This window comes from Euprymna scolopes, chromosome 14 (genome assembly GCF_053919585.1).
Source record: "Euprymna scolopes isolate OS-2025 chromosome 14, ASM5391958v1, whole genome shotgun sequence".
NCBI lineage: Eukaryota > Metazoa > Mollusca > Cephalopoda > Sepiida > Sepiolidae > Euprymna > Euprymna scolopes.
The window spans coordinates 16,937,284-16,957,892 of record NC_136495.1 but is presented as its reverse complement, the minus strand read 5'-3'; the positions used below and the strand labels follow the sequence as shown (position 1 = coordinate 16,957,892).

Here is a 20,609-nt window from a genome sequence, read left to right as displayed (position 1 = left end):
TATTTATGCAAGCGTAAAAATGCACTTGTTGGGATGATCTGTCGATTTTAGTTTTACTGGTTGTTTGAAATCGATAAATATTAATCATTTCATCATTAATATGGAAAATTACGTTTTAAACAAAACAAAAACAAAAAATAATAATAACAATAAAAAGAATCGTTTTTGGTGTTGGAAAATAGGTACAATTTTTTTTCCGATGTCTGACACCCCCCAAAATTATGATTTTTTTCGATTTCCGATTTCCAATTCCGATTAATTGTTTTAAGACTAATATAGACTATAGGGGAATATTTTACGTTACACCAGTGTAACGTAAAATATTCCCCTCTGTAAATTTTTTCTTTTTTATCTATAAGAAAAGAAAGACTATTTTTAATATTGTCAAACACAAATATCAGCTGACATGATATTGTAAACAAACACAGACGGAATTTGATGAACGACATTATCATTATTATTTTGTAATTTTTAAATCTTTTTGCAAATTAGTCCACTAGGCAAATTGATTCTATAATAATACATATGCAATCTGCATAAATTAAAATATCATGTTTAAGCGTAGTGTACGACCGGGCAACGCTGGGCAGCCAACTAGTATTGTATAGTTAATGCATAGAAATGGATATAAACGTCCATTTCTAACATTTAAAACAACTTTATCGTTTAGTCTTCATTACTGTTAATAAAAGGAGAATGAAAGAGAAGAATCTATAAGTATGGACGAATATAAAAAGGTTTGAAAGTTTGGTTCTCCTTCGTTATAAGAACGAAATTCGAAAATTGGAATATTAAATTTCAAGTAAAGCCAATGGTGTCTATTTATTTGTCATATTTTAATGAACATATCCAAAAACCATAAAAACCGTAGAAAATTAATTATTAATGGAAAAAGTTATTGAAGATAATTATGAACAAGGCCGATAGCCATTATTCGCGTGCTCTCATGTAATGAATGAATGCATGAATGTCGGATTGATATGAAATTCTTAAAGATAAACTAAAATGACCGAAAAATGGGCTGAAATGACTTAAATAAATAAAAACTAAATGACTTAGAATGACTTTAATGAGCTTAAGGATGAATTGAATGACCTTAAGAATGACTTGAATGCTTAAAAAATAACTGGAATCTTTCAAAAACAACTTGAATGAGCTGGAGAATGACTTGAATGGCTTTGAGACTGACTGGTTGTAAAGTGGGTGATCATTTTACATTAAATTAATACAGAAAACTGATCCCCCACTTTATATCACAAAGTTACAAACATAAGTACAGCATGTAGTAAGAAAGATACTACACTTTGATCTTGGCCAAAAGGCCAAGAAAAGGGTATTTATTTGCTCCCCCACCGAGCAAATTAGGCACAAGGCCGATTTTTAATGTGAGGAGTGAAGGAGAAATGGGGACCAGCTCCCCGGGGAGTAGAGGAGCTGGATAGTGACAATTGGTATGAAGGGTTGCCTCTACATTGATCAAGGTCTTATATGGGGGGTTGCCCCCACATATGGTCTTTGCTTGCAGTATCTGCCGGAACAGATACTACACTTTGAGATATTAAATTTTTATTCACATGAAAAGAATACAATAGGGAAAATGAACAAAAAACTTAGGCACAAGGCCAACTCAAAAAGATGGTGAGGTTGGTTGATCCATCTCGTCTCTATTGGAAATTTTAACTGATTTTTCTCTCGGCCAGCATCTTTAATCATGGTTACCCTTTTAAATTTGTATTTATGTGTGTGTGGTGGGAGAGGGGAGTCTTCCTACTTAAACCTAATTTAAAAATTTTTTGTTTTTAAATATCAAAAAATACAAAAAAGATAACAATATTAATAAAATTTCATTTACGTCGAGGGACATGGAAAAAAAAAAACTTGGCCAGAAGGCCAAGAAAAGCTTAAAAAGCTAAGACTCCATGTTTAAAAAGGAAGTGTCCTCTATAGTATCAGATCTGACCGAATGGTTAATTGTAGGCATATAGGCATAGACCAATTCATACCATCTAAAAAATTCCAACAAGAACCTAACAGCCAGCCATGGTTCTCCCCAGAATGTGCTGCTGCTATCGCGCACAGAAATTACTTTTTCCATAGCTACCAACGTAATAGATGCACTGAGACTAAAGCTGCTTTCAGGTCTGCCAGCAACCACTGTAAAAGAGTAATAAAAAATGCAAGAGAGCTATATGCCCAGTCTGTTAAATCCAAGGTAGCTGATCAACGGCTTGGATCCCACCAGTTTTGGCAAATAACAAATAGGATCCTGAACAGAAGTGTGCATTCTATCCCAACCATTATCAATGGACCAGAGGTCATCTCGTCAGCGTCAGACAAGGCCAAACTATTTGCAAAGAACTTTGCAGCTAATTCTACCCTATGCGACGAAGGCCATCAACTCCCCATATTTCCTCCTATAACACAGAACAAGCTAGGTAACATACAAATATCTGTGCATGAGGTCGCCAAGCTAATCAAGAACCTAGATTCCAGTAAAGCAACTGGCCCTGATTGCATCCCAATTATAGTGTTAAAAAAGCTTCAACCAGAACTTGCTTCCATACTTACGAAACTATTTAAGCGCTGCCTTAAGGAGAAGTGCTTTCCGACTCCCTGGAAGACCTCATCAGTTTGCCCTGTATTTAAGAATTCAGGTGATAAGTCATCTCCCTCTCAGTACAGACCAATAAGTCTCCTATGTGTTATGAGTAAGTTGCTGGAATCCATATTAAATAGAGAAATAGTCAACCACCTCAGCAGGAATAACCTTGTTAGTGACACACAATATGGTTTCCGCTCTGCAAGATCTACCACAGATGTGCTGACGGTTATATCCCACAGGATTAGTGAATCTCTTGACAAAGGCTTCCTTTCTAGGACAATTGCTCTTGACATATCAAAGGCCTTCGACAAGGTATGGCATAAGGGTCTACTTCACAAGATTTACAGCTACGGTATAACTGGAAATGTTTTCTCAATCATTAAATCATTTCTCTCCGATAGGCTCATAAGAGTAGTGGTAGATGGACAAAAATCGGAGGCCTACAATATAAATGCTGGAGTCCCTCAGGGGTCAATCCTGGGCCCAACTCTCTTCCTGATCTACATCAATGACCTCCCTAAACACATACTTAAATCATTCGTTGACATCTATGCTGATGACACAACCATCTATGGCAACACATCAAAGGCTGTAAATGACAAAGTTCTCTCTGATTCTCTCTCCTCTGATCTCGAGCGTGTGGTTCAGTGGGGGAAGAGGTGGCTGGTTACCTTTAATGCATCTAAAACCAAACTCCTATCCTTACATCATCAACGCTCTGATCCCCAGCTGGCATCAATTGTGATGGATGGCTCTCATCTGGGTGAGGCCCCGTGTTTTGACAAGCTTCTGGGATTGACCTTTACTCCTGATCTGAAATGGAACACGTACATCAAGTCTGTTGCCAAGGTCGCTGGAAAGATGGTGGGATCCTTCTACCGCTCCAGAAGATATCTCACTACTGATGCAACTTTCTATCTATATAAAAGCCAAGTACGTCCAAGGATGGAATACTGTTGCCATATCTGGGCAGGAGCTGCTAAAAACAGCCTATCCTGCCTTGACAGAGTACAAAATAGACTTCATGGCTTAGTGGGGGATGCCCTTTTCTCTACCCTGCAACCTCTCTCCCACAGAAGAGACGTTGCGAGCCTATCCTTGTTTTATCGTTATTTCCATGGTAGGTGCTCGTCTGAACTCCAATCTCTGGTCCCCCCTCGCCAATCTTTCATGAAAAACACCCGTCTAGCTGAATTTCCCCCACTCTATATCTGTGCCTAAATCAAAACGCGGATTCCATGAACAAAGCTTCTTTCTTAGAACTGCACGCCTGTGGATCTGCCTGCTCCATCTGCCTGCTTCCCTCCGGACTACAACTTGGATGTCTTCAAGTCCAATGTTAACAAATTCCTAATGAACCGCCCCCTTAAGTAAACACTTCATCAAATCTCCACACTAACGTAATGTACTTGCAATAACCCTTATCCCTGAGTGGCTTCCGGGCCTTGATAAGTGGTGATCACTGTGTAAAAAAAAAAAAAGAACAGCATCTATTAAGAACAGATCTTTGATCTTAACCAAAAAGGCCAAGCACAAAAGTGTTATGGACAGACCGATCAACTAAAAATTAAGTTTTGCTAAATTGGTCAAAGATTTCCAGTTTTCAAAAAATATTTACCTTTTGTTACGATTTGAACTATCCAGTTTCTTATTTTGCAAAACTGAATTTTCACTAATTGTCTCCAAAAACTATTTTTATTGATAATTAATTTCTACCTTATTATTTTTCATACTTTTTATATATGTTCATTACTGTGACATAACAATTCAGTAGATACCATTTGGTTTTAAATTCAATTTTTCGATTTTCGAATTTCGCTAAAATAACGAAGAAGAAACAAAAGTTCACATTGCCGATTTGCTCATCAATCAATCCTTTCACAGACAACTCAACCTCCATCTTGGTTTTCCAGTCAAATGAAACTACTACAAGAAGCAAGGGAGGTCATTCTAAGAAACCAACACAAGAACAGGACTCCTTTTATCAAAAGACAAGAAGAGACAACATAAAGCGTATGTCGTTAAATAAATGCTTCGTTAGGAAGGGAAAAACAGTTCATATATGAAGGTTAGGAAGAATCCCTTGCCTGTAAGAAAAGGAAAAGTGTTTATATATATATATATATATATATATATATATATATATAAAACAATGTTTGCGTACAATACGCAGGGTTTTTTTTAAAAGGTGGTCACCACTTATCAAGGCCTGGAAGCCACTCGGGGATAAGGGTTATTGCATGTACAGTACGTTAATGTTGAGATTTGATAAAGTGTCTTACTTAAGGGGGCGGTTCATCAGGAATTTGTTTATGTTGGACTTGAAGACATCCAAGTTGTAGGCAGATGGGAAACAGGCAGACAGAACAGAGTTCCACAGGCGTGCACTTCTAAGAAAGCATGGAATCTACATTTTGGTTTTGGCACAGATAAAGAGTGGGGAAAATTTTTGACAGTGGTTTCAGTTAGACGGGTGCTCTTCATGAAAAATTGGCAAGGGGGGACCAGAGATTGGAGCTCAGACGAGCACTTGCCATGGAAGTACCGCTAAAACAAAGACAGGCTCGCAACGTGTCTCCTGTAGGAGAGATATTGCAGGGAAGAGAAAAGGGCATCCCCCACTAAGCCATGAAGCCTATTTTGTACTCTGTCAAGGCAGGATAGGCTGTTTTTAGCAGCTCCTGCCCAGATGTGGCAACAGTACTCCATCCTTGGACATACTTGGCTTTTATATAGATAGAGAGTTGCATCAACAGTGAGATATCTTCTGGAACGGTAGAAGGATCCTACTATCTTTCCAGCGACCTTGACAATAGACTTGATGTACGTGTTCTATTTCAGGTAAGGAGTAAAGGTCAAGCCCTAGAAGTTTATCAAAACATGGAGCTTCCCCTAGTCGAGAGCCATCCATTTCAATTGATGCCAGATGGGGATCAGAGTGTTGATGATGTAAAGATAGGAGATTGGTTTTAGATGCATTAAAAGTAACCAGCCACCTCTTCCCCCACTGTACCACGCGTTCGAGATCAGAGGAGAGAGAATCAAAGAGGGCTTTGTGTTGAAGTCAGAACGTGTGTAACTGATTATGTGTGAGTGCATGTGGTGGTTACCATATTGAATTTTTGAGTCTTCTTGTCGAAGTTAAATCCAAGGTTAGAGGGGTTTAGTTACATCCCAAGAGAGAAAATTGGGGTTGAAAAAAAAACAAAAAAAAAACACTGTGAAATGAATGAGTTCACTGTGTGGCCGGAAACAGAAAGAGTCTAGATGGCACTGCCTTTTATCAACTTTGGTAGCATACTTAGCTTGCCTGATAGACGTCCTCTGATTGGGAAAGCCAGAAAGGAAGTTAAATATTTGCACCAATGAGCATCAAGCTTAGAAATTAAGCTACCATTGCTGTTGTTGTTCTTGTTGCTGTTGTTGAGCATCATTCATGATGATTTTGTTAGCATTTGTTTCCAGATATGTTTCTATTAAGAATTAATTCCAGGAGGATATCTGGTACTTATGGAAGGGACCAAATGAAGGTTGCCAACATCCCTAAGTGAAAATGTTTCTGTGGAACAAACTGAATTCGAACTTGGCACACCCAGGTTGTCAGTCTGTGTGGTTAACCACTGAGCCACCTTTACTTCCCTGCTGCTGCTGCTGCTGCTACTAGCACTGCTGCTATAGTCCTTGTTTATTTGCATCAAGGGCAGAGTTAGACACATTCTTTCATTTGAGGAAAATCGAACTCTCCCGAAAGGGACACTCAGGACTCTTATAAAAGTTTAAATTACCTCAGTCTAGAACAAAAGATAGAAAAGATGAAGTTTAGTATCAGTACAGATACAACACTTTTATCCTAGTCAAAAGGCCAACAAAATTGAAATGTATACAGGCAGTTTAACTCCATAGACCAACCCTATTGTTCTAAATTACTCTCAACATTCTAACCTAAAAATTTTTTAAAATGTAAAAAAAAAAAATGTAAAAAAGAATGTTAAAAAAACATATAAAAAAAGATTGGTCTATTACACCCCCTTCTACTCCAAATATTAGGTTGGTGCAAAAATAATGTCGTTTTTTGACGTTCAACTTCATGTCAGAAAACGGCATTGTTTTTGCGCCAACCTAATACGATTGATGGTCATATTTTAAGTGGAAGCGGGTGTAATAGACCGTTCTTTTTTATACTTTCAAAATGCAAATGCGTTTATGGTTAAATTATTTCAGATGGCTAAAAATGACTGAAAAAAAAATCTGGTAAAGTTTTACTATCACACCCATCATAGATAAATGAGATTCTGCTTTTTTAGGCGATTACATGTAAACAGCCTGAAAAAAAAAATATCCGCAAAAAAGGAATTAAAAATATATATTTTTAGATTTTAGAGTGAGGGATCACTTTACTATATAAATTCAACATAAAATGAGCACCTACTCCCTAGCGATAAATCGAGATGTGTAACTGATTTTTTTTTTTTTTTTTCAATAATTTTCTAAAGGGAAAACAAATTTTATGTTGTTTAACGAAACTTGCATTTTTAGAAGGTGGGGATGGATCAATATCTCACCTCCCATCTCCTCTCACAATTGATGACGACAAATTTATCAACAAAATTTTGTTTACATTTTATTTTTGATACAAAAAAATTCCATGTTTAGTCCGACAGATAACAAATTAGGATTATTCATACTACTATTCGTATCTTGGATGTTATTTTCACAACGTTCCAGCCGATGTAACCTTCGACCTTCTTCAAATGCATCCTTTCAAACTCAGGAATCTGTAGCAGAATTTTAAACTGAACCTCTATTTTCTATTTTTGTTGTTTTGAGGAAATCGCTCCAGACAAGGCACTTAATGTAAAAAGCTAAAAGAAAAAAAAAAATGATTATCATAAAGACAAGCTACAAGATAGGAAGAAAACTGTCAGCAGTTCCTGGAAAGAAGTTATTAGAATAGGTAGATGTATTTATAATAAACAACAAAGACGACGACTATATCAATGAATCAAACGTGCTGGAATCGGGAAATAAATCAGACAATTCTGAAGAACACATCCCATAATAGTGTTTATATTTAATCCAGGAGGTAGATTAGGTGCTTGTCCAGAAAAATCAAAAACAAAGAAAATCTGCATGATGTATGCACTCATGATGAAAACAAAATATCGTACACTAAAAATCACTTAAAATTGATCAGGTAGTTTTATTTTATATAGAAAATCATTTTTAAGTGAATTTCAGTTGTTCTAATGTTTTCCCCCTCCCCCTCCTACTCTTAAGAATGGATTTCTAAAATATCGATTTGGAGTTATATTCCTTGTTTCTTTAAACTGTTTTCATGATGGCATCTCAATATTGTCTTAAAATTTGATTTTCTTTATAAAATTAAAACTACTTGATCAATTTACATGACTTTTGGGGTACGATATTTTCTTTCCGTTACATGTACATAGATCATACAGATTTTTCTTCACTTTTGTTTTTTCTTGGAGGGAATTCTAGATACACACCATTGATTATTTGTGTTCTATTAATCATGATCACGTATAATTATTATGTTATTTTTAATTATTATCGCCTGCCTAAGTATTAAACCTTTAACTTTCAGTAGACTGTCACTAAAAACTGATTGTTAACCAATGCCTTTATCCATTGTATCACAGGATCAGATACACCAGAAGAAGTTTGGAAGTTACATCGGCTGAAACGTTGTGAAAATAACAACGAAGGTGAGAATAGTAGTCTGAATAATACAAATAATATGGTAATACAATGCTTAACTTGATAGTTATTCTTACATTTTGGATAATGTAATCTTCTACCTCCTTCAGGAATCTTTATGCCAAACTTAGGAATCTGTATGGAATTTCCATATCTCCCTCCTATGGCAGAAAGATGTGACACAAGGCCAGAAAAGAAGGTTTTGAAAAGCCAATGCCCTGCCTGCTACAAATGTCTGTCAGCATTCTCCGACAGGGGTGCCGAATGCGATTAGCAATAAACTAACCCCTTCTGAAAGAGTGAGAAGGCCAGCATAGTTTATGAAATTTGACAGGATGTACCTGAAGAAGGTCAGAGGTTATATCGTTCGAGGAGGTTTATGAAAATTTGATCTAAGGTAAGAATAGTAGTCTGAATAAGATCCTTTTTCCAAAAATGCTGAAGCTTAGATGTTATCCAAATATTGGTAGGCAGCAAATTAGGTTTGGTATTTTTAATAATGCTCCGAATAAGCATAATCAATTTCCATTTCAAAAATTCTGAAACATAAGTTAAAAAATTATTAATAATCTAAAACATTGTCATTTACTATATATGTCGCTTGGTATATCCATTCATCCATCCATTCATCCATTCATCATCAAATGTGAATGGTTTTTTAAATATCATCAGCAGCAGCAGCAGCATTGGTTTAACACCCATTTTATGCATGGAATACATTGGACAGCGTAAACAAATTAATTCACAAAATAACTTCTCTCTTTGGAGAGATCTTTATTTATCCCCTTTCCCCTCAGTTCCACTTTTATCAGTTTCTCCTGTGTTTTCGTTGGCTTTCCCTTGTGAACTGGACCTACTACCTCAACTGTTCTATATCTACTAACATGAAAACTCTCATTTATTCTTTCAATATAGTCATGCACTTAAAGTCTATTCCTCTTCACACATCCCCCTATACTGTCCTGATCTAATCTTCCCCTGAGGTCATCAGAACTAAGCCTGCATGCGCATGCCTGATAAACTCTTTTATTGGTTGACAGTGGAAACACTCTGCTGGTTAGTAATGGCAGAAGTTCTCTGAACTTACTCCACTCTTGCAATCACTTAGCACCAGCTCCATCCTGTGCTCCAATGGTATCATCAAGTTAACAAAAGCTTTGAGAACTTCAATAGATTCAGATATACTTTCTCCACATCTGAGTTCACATCCATCTCCATTGTGTTACACTTCTTGCATGCAAACTGGTTATCCTCTCTATCTATGTCTATGCTTTAATATGTTGTAAAAAAATAAAAGGTATATCAATCACAAATCGAATATCAGGTCTGGTTTACTGGAAATGTCACTGCTGGGGTGGCACCCCTACAGATTCTGACTCTGACATCATTTCCAGTAAGCAGGTTCTGCTTCCCAGTCAGTCTGGACCCAGGGCTCAGAAGGAGAGAGTCCAAACATTACTTGTCCTTCAGCTGAGTGGGAACATAATTGTCTGTATTTCTGTTAATATATTATTCATTTCACTGTTTCCGAGTCTTCTTGTTATTCCTTTCAACATTTACACCACAACAGTCATCTGACAGGAATAAAACCTACTTGATACAGAACATGCACCTGGCCGGAAGAATATGTTGTGTTATCGTAGAATCACACTTCCAGCATTTGTTGAAGTTCGAATTAAGAAATAATTGTCGTTGGGTTTTTTTTTGTTTTTTTTTTCAGTCTCTGCTTGTTGTGACTTTTTTCGTTTGTTCTTTGTTTGTGGCATTCACTTCCTGCTGACTGCTTTCCTCCTACCTATAATCTTGATATTTTCAAGATAAGGGCTAATGGGTATCTCCTATCTTTGAGATGATCATTTTTCGTTCTTGTTAGCACCTTACATCAAGTGGTTTCACTTCTTGTCTGAAACGATTTCCATTAAAGACAAAAATTGTCCAAATTGTTTTCATTTGTTATTTTTTGCGTTACACACACACACACACACACACACACACACACACACACACACACACATGCAAACGAACACACGCCACACGAAATTGGAAAGTGTGAGTCATCTAGTATCAAGTTACAAGGTTCTTTTAGAGGATGGCTACTACACAACGAGACATGATGGAGTATATAAGTACATCCACTGGACCATCTGTAAAAAATTAAACATCCAATGTAGCAGCAAATCCTGGGAACATCAACCTGAAAGAACAGTTGGAAATGACTTATATACCATATATTACGATCATGTAATCCCTACAGCCACCTGCCTTGAAAATGCTGCTGTGAAACCTACATAGTTATATGGAATAAGTCAGAGAGAGTTGCAACCTTGATTGAAGTGAGGGTTCCTAATGATGGAGGTCTGAACAGAGCTGAAAGAGAGAAACAGACCAAATACCAAGGTCTTATGTATGATATGAAAAGAAACTGGAATGTTAGGGAGATATCAATCATACCAGTTATAATAGGTGTTACAGGGCTTATGAAGAAAAACCTGAAGTCCTACCTAACTAATATTCCTGGTGAACCAAGTGCAAAAGAGATCCAGACAATTGCACTTAAGGGAACAACAAAGATACTAAAAAGAACTCTCGGTTGGTTTCAATAAAAAGCAGGGCAATGTTGGCAGCTGGTTTGGCTGCCCCATGCTCAGCGTTACAATCTTCAAAGGAAGAAAATTAAAAAAAAAAAATAAAACAAAAAAGAACACACCAACCAATCAGGTTGGGAAATTCATTTTGATTTTAGCCAATTTTTTTTTTTTTTTTTTTTTTTTTTTTTTTTTTGCCGTTGAATACTCACATTTCTGAATGACTAATTTTCTGATTAGATTTCAAATTGACACATGGCGTCTTCCAAATCACTCAAGAGTTATTGTTGGCCTTTAAACTTTGGTTCATCTACGATAACTATCGACACGTCTTGTTGAATTGATAACAATGTTTGGTGAAAGATTACTATTACAATCCCCAAAAAGTTATATGCGTGTGTGTTTATCAAAAAAAAAAAAAAAGAAAAAGAAAGAGGTCTTAGTAAATAAAATGAAACACTTTACATGTACAAGTTAGCCCTATCCAAATTTTTCTCATTAGCGCCAGGAAGGTGTAACCGATTCTTTCAAACATAGCTGTTTTAGATTTTTCTTTTTCAATTTTCTTATCTCTTTGGTTTTGTTGTGGATGGAACACTCTACTGGATTCCGGACATTTATCCACTATTTCAAAGATTCCAACCGAGAGATCTTTTTAGGATTCTAACCCTTCCTTTAAGAGCAATTGTTTGGATCTTTCTTGCACTTGGTTCACCGAGTATATTTGCCAAGTTGTTTTTGAAATTCTTTTTCATTAGCCCAGTGGACCCTATTAATACTGGAATGATGGAGAGCTCTTAAGGTTCCATTTTTTTTTTTCATGTTGTAATTAATTTAGTTCTTTTTTGCTTCTCAGCTCTTTTTAAGCCAGCATTATTACTGACACTGACTTTAACTAGGGTTGTTACGTTTTCTGCTTGTCTCATATTACTATGCCAGATTGGTTCAACTACACGATAATTCAGAAAACGAGAAGATCGATTTAAAAGAGACAATGGCATCTACTGACTTTTTGTGTCAGTTTCAACTAAAAGCAATAATATCTACTTAATTGGTATGTCAGAAGTACTCAAATATTACCGCATTATTAAAAAAAAAACACGAGTTTTTGATCTTTATTACAAAAAAACCCTCGTCATATTCCTTTGAGAACGTATGGGAAGTAACATAACAAGGGAAGTAACTCAATTATGATAAAAACATGGCAAATAGCTCATATTTATTATTTAAAAAATTAGTAATAGTTACATGCTATTTACCTCCCCTTGGAAATCTCCGGTGTTTTTCTTTTTTTTTTAGCCAAACATTTTATTTTCAATAATTTTTGTCAAAAAATGTTTTCTCTAATAATTTTTTTTTTCTATCTCATCGTTTTTCGTAATTTTTGGATATATTCATCACAGTAAGATGACAATTACGTAGAAAACATTGGTTTGCCTTGAAATTCAATATTAAAAATTTTGAATTTCGCTATTACAGTGTAGTTGCATCATCGGATTTAACAATTCTCAGCTTTTTATAGTAGAAATTGCAGAGTCATAGTGGATCGTGTATGACTTTATTTTTGACAGTTCTTTCTGATATGTATCCTCAGGACTTGCTGCTGCACTGGACAGTTATCTTATCCAGTGTTTCTTGCCAGTGGTAGAAAGCGTCAATACCTGCCTTTTGAAAGACTCTTCACATATGGGCTGATCATTTAATCTGTAAAACAATAAAAAAAATATCACTAGTCAGTGTGTGTGTGTCTTGTTTAAACCGTGCTGATTATTCATCTATGCAGTGCCATAATTTTATGCAGGTGGCTGACAGATAACATGTGATCAGAAGAATAAAATTTGGTTCTTTTCTTCTTTTTTTTTTTTTACTTGGGAGCCACCACTTATCAATGCCCAACCGTTTTTTTTTATGCTCAACATACACATCTGAACACCCGGGCAACGCCAGGCTGAAATGCTAGTATATCTATAAAAGTGAAATTGTTTGTGTGTGTATCTGTGTGTGTTCATTTCCCTACCAAACTACTTTGTCAATTTTCAGTCTACAGACTCGAGATTTGACATAAGGAGTATTGAGATTTGGGAAAATCTTTTTAATCGGCTTTCGGACAGAAATTTGGCTGTCAAGGAGTCAACATTCAACGATTTGACCTTTGAAACCTCTACCAAACGCCTCTGCCAATTTTTGGTCTAAACACTTGAAATTTTAGATGTAGTTTACTTGGACATCGAACAAACTTTTTAATTTGATTTGAGCCCAAAACAATAAATGTTAAGGGGCCAAAATTGGGGTCAAAGTTAAAAATTGACCTCTGCTGTCTCTATCAAATTACTCAGCCAATTTTTGGTCTAAACATTTGAAACTTTACATAAAAGGTATTCAGACATAGGGCACGCTTTTGAATCGGATTTTGGCCGAAAATCTGGCTGCCAAGGGGTCAAAGTTTCAAAGATTTGACCTTTTCGGTCTCTAGCAAACTATTCAGCCAATTTTGGGTTACATGTTTGAACGGAAAAGTTGAAAAGTGAAAAGTCACTCCATCTGGAGGCCTTTCTGTCTCTTTCCTGGCAACATTTTAAGCAGAGAAGATGTGTCTAGGATCTTTCCCCAAAAGCACATTCGATGTGACTGATGTAGTGAAGCTCTCTCTTTCTCTCTCTCTCTCTCTCTCTCTCTCTCTCTCTCTCTCTCTCTCGTGTATACAAGTTTTCTCTCCAATGTTTATCGTTTGTGTTTGCAAGCTTAAAACTGCCGTATCGCTTCCTTTCTTCACATACTTGCAAATATATGTAATCGACTTTATTGTACCATATTCCACGTTTATGTACGATTTGTAGCCTTTTGATATCAAAGGCGTATAAGAAACAACTACTGGTTATTGACTTTGATCTCACCATTTCACATTTGTATGGCTGTTAATTTACCGCCATCTTATACTGACCTTCGTCTGTGTAAAGGATATCCGTCAGTTCCTGTAACTGTTGGATACTGATTCTCTAGGATATCGCTTAGAACATTTTCCACCTATCATACATGGTGAATTCGGATTCAATATACCACCAGGTCCATGTATCATATGTTTAGTCACAACTTCATTTCATGTATCATATGTTTAGTCACACCTTCATTTCATGTATCATATATTTAGTCATAACTTCATTTCATGTATCATATGTTTAGTCATAACTTCATTTCATGTATCATATGTTTAGTCATAACTTCATTTCATGTATCGTATATGTAGTCATAACTTCATTTCATGTATCATATGTTTAGTCATAACTTCATTTCATGTATCATATGTTTAGTCATAACTTCATTTCATGTATCATATATTTAGTCATAACTTCATTTCATGTATCATATGTTTAGTCATAACTTCATTTCATGTATCATATATTTAGTCATAGCTTCATTTCATGCATCATATGTTTAGTCATAACTTCATTTCATGTATCATATGTTTAGTCATAACTTCATTTCATGTATCATATGTTTAGTCATAACTTCATTTCATGTATCATATGTTTAGTCATAACTTCATTTCATGTATCATATGTTTAGTCATAACTTCATTTCATGTATCATATGTTTAGTCATAACTTCATTTCATGTATCATATATTTAGTCATAACTTCATGCAAATTTTTATCAATGTAAGCATTAGATATTTCAGCACATATTACATTGTTGTTTTTGTTTGAACTGATTTTATTATAAAACCAGATTAATGTGTGTGAATCCTCTTTTTTGCCATTCCACTGAATACATCCAACAGTAAACAGATCCAAACATTTTGTTTTACTATGAAATCTCTTAGCAATTTCAGCTTCTGTGATATCATGCCCATCCACCGGTGATTGCCCAGGAAGTAAGAGCTGTTGTATATCATCCCAAGCAGAGTTGCATGTGAATGTAATGAATAGGTCAGAACGATCATAGTTACAGACATATGCAAATGCATCTTTTTTTTTTACAAAGGCATCACCACTTATCAAGGCCAAGAGGCCACTCGAGGATAAGGATAAGGGTTAAAGAGTGCACAGTAGACAATTGGACAATAAAATAATCGTTAGTAATTGAAATTCGGTAAATTTGTTAACTTATATGGAACGGCTCATCAAAAACTTGTTTACGTTAGACTTGAAGACAACCATATTGTAGTCAGCTGGAAAGCAGGAAAACGGAAGACAATTCCATAGGTGTGCAGTTCTAAGAAAGAAGCTTTGTTTATGGAATCTACGTTTAGGTTTAGGCACAGATAAAGAGTGGGGGAAATTATTGATAGTGTTTTCTGCTAGACGGGTGTTTCTTGTGAAAATTTGACGAGGGAGGGGACCATAGATTAGAGATCAGTCGAGCACTTGCCATGAAAATAACGATAAAGTAGAGACAAACTTGTAACATCTCTTCTGTGAGAAAGAGGTTGCAGGGAAGAGAAAAGGACATACCCTACGAAGCTACGAAGTCTATTTTGAACTCTATCAAGGCAGAATAAGCCTTTTCTAGCAAATCCTTCCCAGATGTGGCAACAGTACTCCATCCTTGGACGTACCTGGCTCTCATATAGATAGAGAATTGCATCAGCAATGAGATATCTACTAGATCGATAGAAGGATCCCACCATTTTTCCAGCGGCATATGACGTGGACTGCCTAAATATGAAGAAGTAAAAATCGTTAGTCTTCCAACCTTTGTTGTATTACCATCATCATCATCAGCATCTGTAAATGAACATATTCTTCAGAGCAAAGTTTGGTCTGATTCAAACGAATGAATAGCAAACGTTCTGTTTCAATTTTTGCATATATATTTATGTTAGTGGAGCAATTGGCGACATTTCAGAATGTGATTATTTCCATTTTCTTGAATTATTAATTGGTATGAATAACATTCCATTGTGCTGCATTTCCTGTTTATTTCTGCAGCACATCATGTTATCATATTAGCATTAAAGTGATATCTATCGGTCCCCCCCCCCAAAAAAAAAAATATTGGATATTGCAGTGCATCGTGGTATCGATGAGTTTCAGCAATTTTTGTCAATTGATTATTTCTCCTATCAGGAACAATATCTCTAGGTGTAAATTGATCTCCAATTATAACAATTGCCACTTCATCTATAGTTCGAGCATTGAATCTTTGCTCGTGTTCTCCAGCAGGCGTTTTGTCAGCATGAATAACAATCTTGTGTGTATCAGATGGCAGCATTTCAATTGCTGTTTTTTTTTTAATAAATGCACTAAATCGTTTTTATTATGAAACAACTCCAGCAGTTCTAAAACAATGGACCTTTTGATACCAGTTGATCCTCCACAGCATGCATTCAGTTCATTATTGCTATCGCCAATGAAATATATTTGTAGGAATTGATGTTGACAATCTGGGAACGGAAGCAGAGATCCAACTTCATGGTAAATTTGTCCTTCCACTTTAAAAGTTAGCATGAATTGAACTGTAATGATTTCTGCAGCAAATGACGTCATTTGGAAGCATGAGTTGCATTTCCTGATGTTAGATAGAAAATGTCGATTCAGAAGTATACCCAGCAAGCAAAGTTTTTTGGTGGTTCTTCAAGTTGAGGCAGTTTAATTTTTCTAGCAGCACAACACACTCCTTTTGTTTCTACCGAAAATTTTAGAGCCTTGCCATCTGATACACACAAGATTGTTATTCATGCTAGCAAAACGCCTGCTGGAGAACACAAGCGAAGATTCAATGCTCCAACTATAGATGAAGTGGATATTGTTATAATTGGAGATCAAAATATTACGGATGAAAACATGGCGGCTCAAACTATAATCATCAGTAGGGGTGTACCAGAATGCAATCTTGTGATTGTCGAGCATGAAGTCATGTGATGTTTATTTTCTCACATTTTATCTTTTGAATATAATAAATAAGAATATTCGTAAAATTTTTTGTTACCAAATAAACGTTTATTTACGTTTTCTTGTCTAAAATACTTTTGATATGCATAATTGGAAGAAGTATTTAAAAAAAATTATATTTAATACAATCAAAAAACTAAATAAACATAGTTTTAAAAAAAACAGTATATAGATAATCTTCATTCATTCATTTCTGTGGAAATATGTCTATAAATAAATGTCAAAGAAATGTCGGAATAAACATATTCAAAATAAGGATCTGCAATACATTTACAAAAGTAACTAAACATATGTATATGAAAAGAAACAGTTTACAGATATTTTTAGTTAATTCCTCTTATGAATATGAAAACACATTCAGATGTGCTGAAAAATATAGAGAAAATTTTCAAAACAATAGGAAAAACGAAACGGTATAGAATGAACAAAAAACCTTTTAAATAACGTCTGTAGTTGAAGGCCACCAAAAGAAAAATGTTAAAGAAAGGAGAAAAGAAACAAAGCCTGAACGAAAATGTGTCATGTCTTAAGAAAAAATCAGCTTCAAAAAAATATTTTTTAAACATTGTAATATTTTTTATATTACGTATATAAAATATGTATGTATTTGATTAAAATGCTATAGCAAAATTTAAAGTCAATAGATGAAGTAGTTTTTTTTAAATTATCAGTTAGTAACAAACAAACATTTACACTTTTATTTATATAAAGTGGATACTCATTAATATTTAGTAAAGTATATATGTGTAGTATATATATATGTATATATATATATCCATAACATGTTTTATACATAACCGTTTGTTGCCCTCCTTTAATAGTAGCGGCAATAAACTATGGACGTGATTGTATTTGTTTTAATTTCTACAAAGTCATTACTTCCTTTGAAAGCATTCGCATAAAAGATTTGTTCTGGGTACAGAAATTACATGTTATTTGTATTGACTGTTGTGCAGTGATTCGGAAAATGTTATAATTCAATGATTGTTGCTTGGAAACTTGAATGCTTGACATCTTAACAGGCCGTTTCTGGGAAGACCAGAGCCCAAATAGAAACTTACTAGTGAGGTGAGGTGGGGTTGAGCCCTTTGCCTTACAAAAGCTAAAAAATGATGCTTTATGCTTCGTACAAAAATTGTTGTGGGTGTGAAATTGCAACATTTATAATATAAATCTCACCTGTCTGTTTAAATGTATGTATGTATGTATGTATGTATGTATGTATGTATGTCTAAAACTTTCGACAGAGGCGACGGATTTGCACGAGGTCGGTATAGTTTGGAAGCTCGACCCTTCAAACGACAAATATCAAAATATTGGCTAAAAACATTAATTCCTTCACCCTCAACTGGCCACTTTTCTACCGGGAGGGGTCGCTTTTTTCGCTGATATTTTCGAAAGTTATTCCCTCCTTTTGATTGACTAGCCTTAATTTAAACCTTCATCACTTCCGGTTTGGCAGTGGGCGCAACAGCAAAGATGTCACGTTTTTTTTTAAGTCCTTTTCCTCCTTTGCGGTGCAGGTTCAAGCCTACCTGTCTGCCTGCTACCACTTTTTTTTTTTGCTGGACACACACCTCCAAACACCTGGGCAACGTCAGGCACCCAGGCTAGTTAGTCACTAAAAATCAAAAGGGCACATGAACGGATTGTGGAGGCCAAGAAAGCCAAAGGTTTTGAAAGAGGCCAGACTCATAAGACTCTTGGAGTCAGAGTTAAATTTTTTAATTGGATGCTCTTGGAAGACTTTAAAATAAGGAGTCAGAAATATTTTGGAACTCTAGGAATCAGAGTCAGACCTTATACCTCTCGACTTTGCAACCCTAATTAATATCAATAGAAGTACTGAGATACTCTATGTCCTGAGGGCTTTTAACACAGCAATTGTCTTTTTCTTTAAAAGCTAAATAGTGACAACAAATTGACCTTAAAAAATGCAGAGTACAGAAACGACTTCACAATCTAGTGGGAGGGTCATCCCTTGTTCACTACAACTTTTTTCCAACAAAAGAAATCTTGATAGTCTTTTTCTACTCGATTGTTAATTCTATGGAAGGTGCTCGACTGAGTTCCAATCTCTGGGTTCCTCTTTTTAAGACATTCACAGCAAAATTTCTTCTTCTTACCACAGTTGGAAGAAACCTTCTTTTATTCTTCCATATGCCTAATATCAAGCAAGACTTCCATGAACATAGTTTCTTTCCAAGAGCTTCACTTCTATAGAACACATTAGCATGGGACTGCTTCTCTGTAGGTTACAACATGAGCGTCTTCAAATCCAATGTCAACTTATCATAAATGATCTTCATAATTAATCAAATTTTGTCCACTACATTCATCAAGTTCAATCCTATCATAATATTCTTTGCTATTCAATAGATGATTTATGGATTTCATTAATTCTTACCCTCGAGTGGCTTCTGGCCTTGGAAAATGATATATCATCAGTAAATATAAAAATATAATTATATGATTAGCACAAATAAAATATTTTATAATTTTGCAATCCTTAACAGGGATATTATATATATATATATATATATATATATATATATATATATATATATATATATATATATATATATATATAATATCCCTGTTAAGGATTTAAGGATTGCAAAGAAAACACAAAGGCGAAATAAAGTAACATGTATTGCAAAGCATGTAATAAATGAGTTCGTCGGAGCCAACGAACAATCTAGGTTGGTCCACCAGATATCGACTGGTTATTTATTTGTTTCCCACGAAACAAAATGTGACACAAGGTCGGTTTAATGTGGGAGATAACCAACTCCCCTCAAAAGGGAAATTCTGCAAAAATAAAATTGCCTTAGTATAGAAGGGTTTCCCCCTCCATTGACTAAGGACAATTAATTTGAGTGCAGTATTTAAGCAGACACCACACTTCAGCCACGAGTCCAATACGAGTACGGGATATCGACACCTTATGGCTTAGTGTTCCGATATTTATTGAGATTGGAATAGTCTGTTAGTAGGTGTTGTGTCTGCACAAATAATTAATAAGAACACGGAAAGTAAAGGTATACAATAATATATTAGGAAGAAAAGTTATATAAATATTTACATGTCTTCAGAAATACTTCAGTTGGAGATATTCCGGCAGGTGGCGTGTTGCATGTCTTACTGGAGGTAACATAGGCGTCTTGCCTATTTGGTGGTCGTTGCCGAAATCCGCCGGTATTGGTGATTGATACCTTTATATATCTCACTCACCCACCTAGGTTGATTAGTGGGCGTCTCCACAACAGTAGGTAACATAGGTTCGTTCCATCACAACACTCCCCTCCCGAGCTAATAACTTCGGACGGTGTATCAGTATTTTTTCTTCTTTGAGTGGATCATGAACGGCTCTATGGTTTTCCGTTTCCTGCCCAAACCTTGTGGTTCTGGTGTGATTTGGAGAGGCTCAATATCAATATATCAATATCAAATGTGTCATAGATGTTTTCAATAGCCTTTACTTCTTGGGAGGAATTTTTTCTTTTGACCTGCAAAAGAAAATTTATATTAATCGCAAGAATTTAATAAAACAATTGATTACTTACATGAATAGACTCTGCCACAAATAATTAAGGGTCAATAAACCTCACCTAGGCTTCCGATTGTAATAATCTATCAGACAAGGGGCGATATTGTCCCAGGGGTTTCTACTAGCGTTGTTAACCTGATGAACTGTCTATTTTGAAGATGCTGGATAAGACGGTTAGGCAGTTCTTCTATATTGTGAAAAACAGTTTGAGTGCTATTATTTTTCTGCACGTAATATCTTTGAGTGACACTGACTCTCGGTAA

General features: G+C 35.5%; 1 protein-coding gene and 1 long non-coding RNA gene across 2 annotated transcripts in view; one reads left to right on the top strand and one right to left on the bottom strand.

The window, feature by feature from the left end:
- LOC145293337 (uncharacterized) overlaps positions 1–20,609 on the top strand; it is a 145,900-nt gene that overhangs the window by 80,189 nt on the left and 45,102 nt on the right. The window lies entirely within an intron of this gene.
- The window catches only part of LOC145293346 (uncharacterized), a 14,428-nt gene continuing 5,912 nt past the window's right edge, over positions 12,094–20,609 (bottom strand). Inside the window, exons 3-4 of the long non-coding RNA XR_013869718.1 lie at positions 19,882–20,305; positions 12,094–12,609 (exon numbers count right to left, since the gene is read on the bottom strand). This is a non-coding gene — a long non-coding RNA (uncharacterized LOC145293346). The remainder of the gene's footprint in view (positions 12,610–19,881; positions 20,306–20,609) is intronic.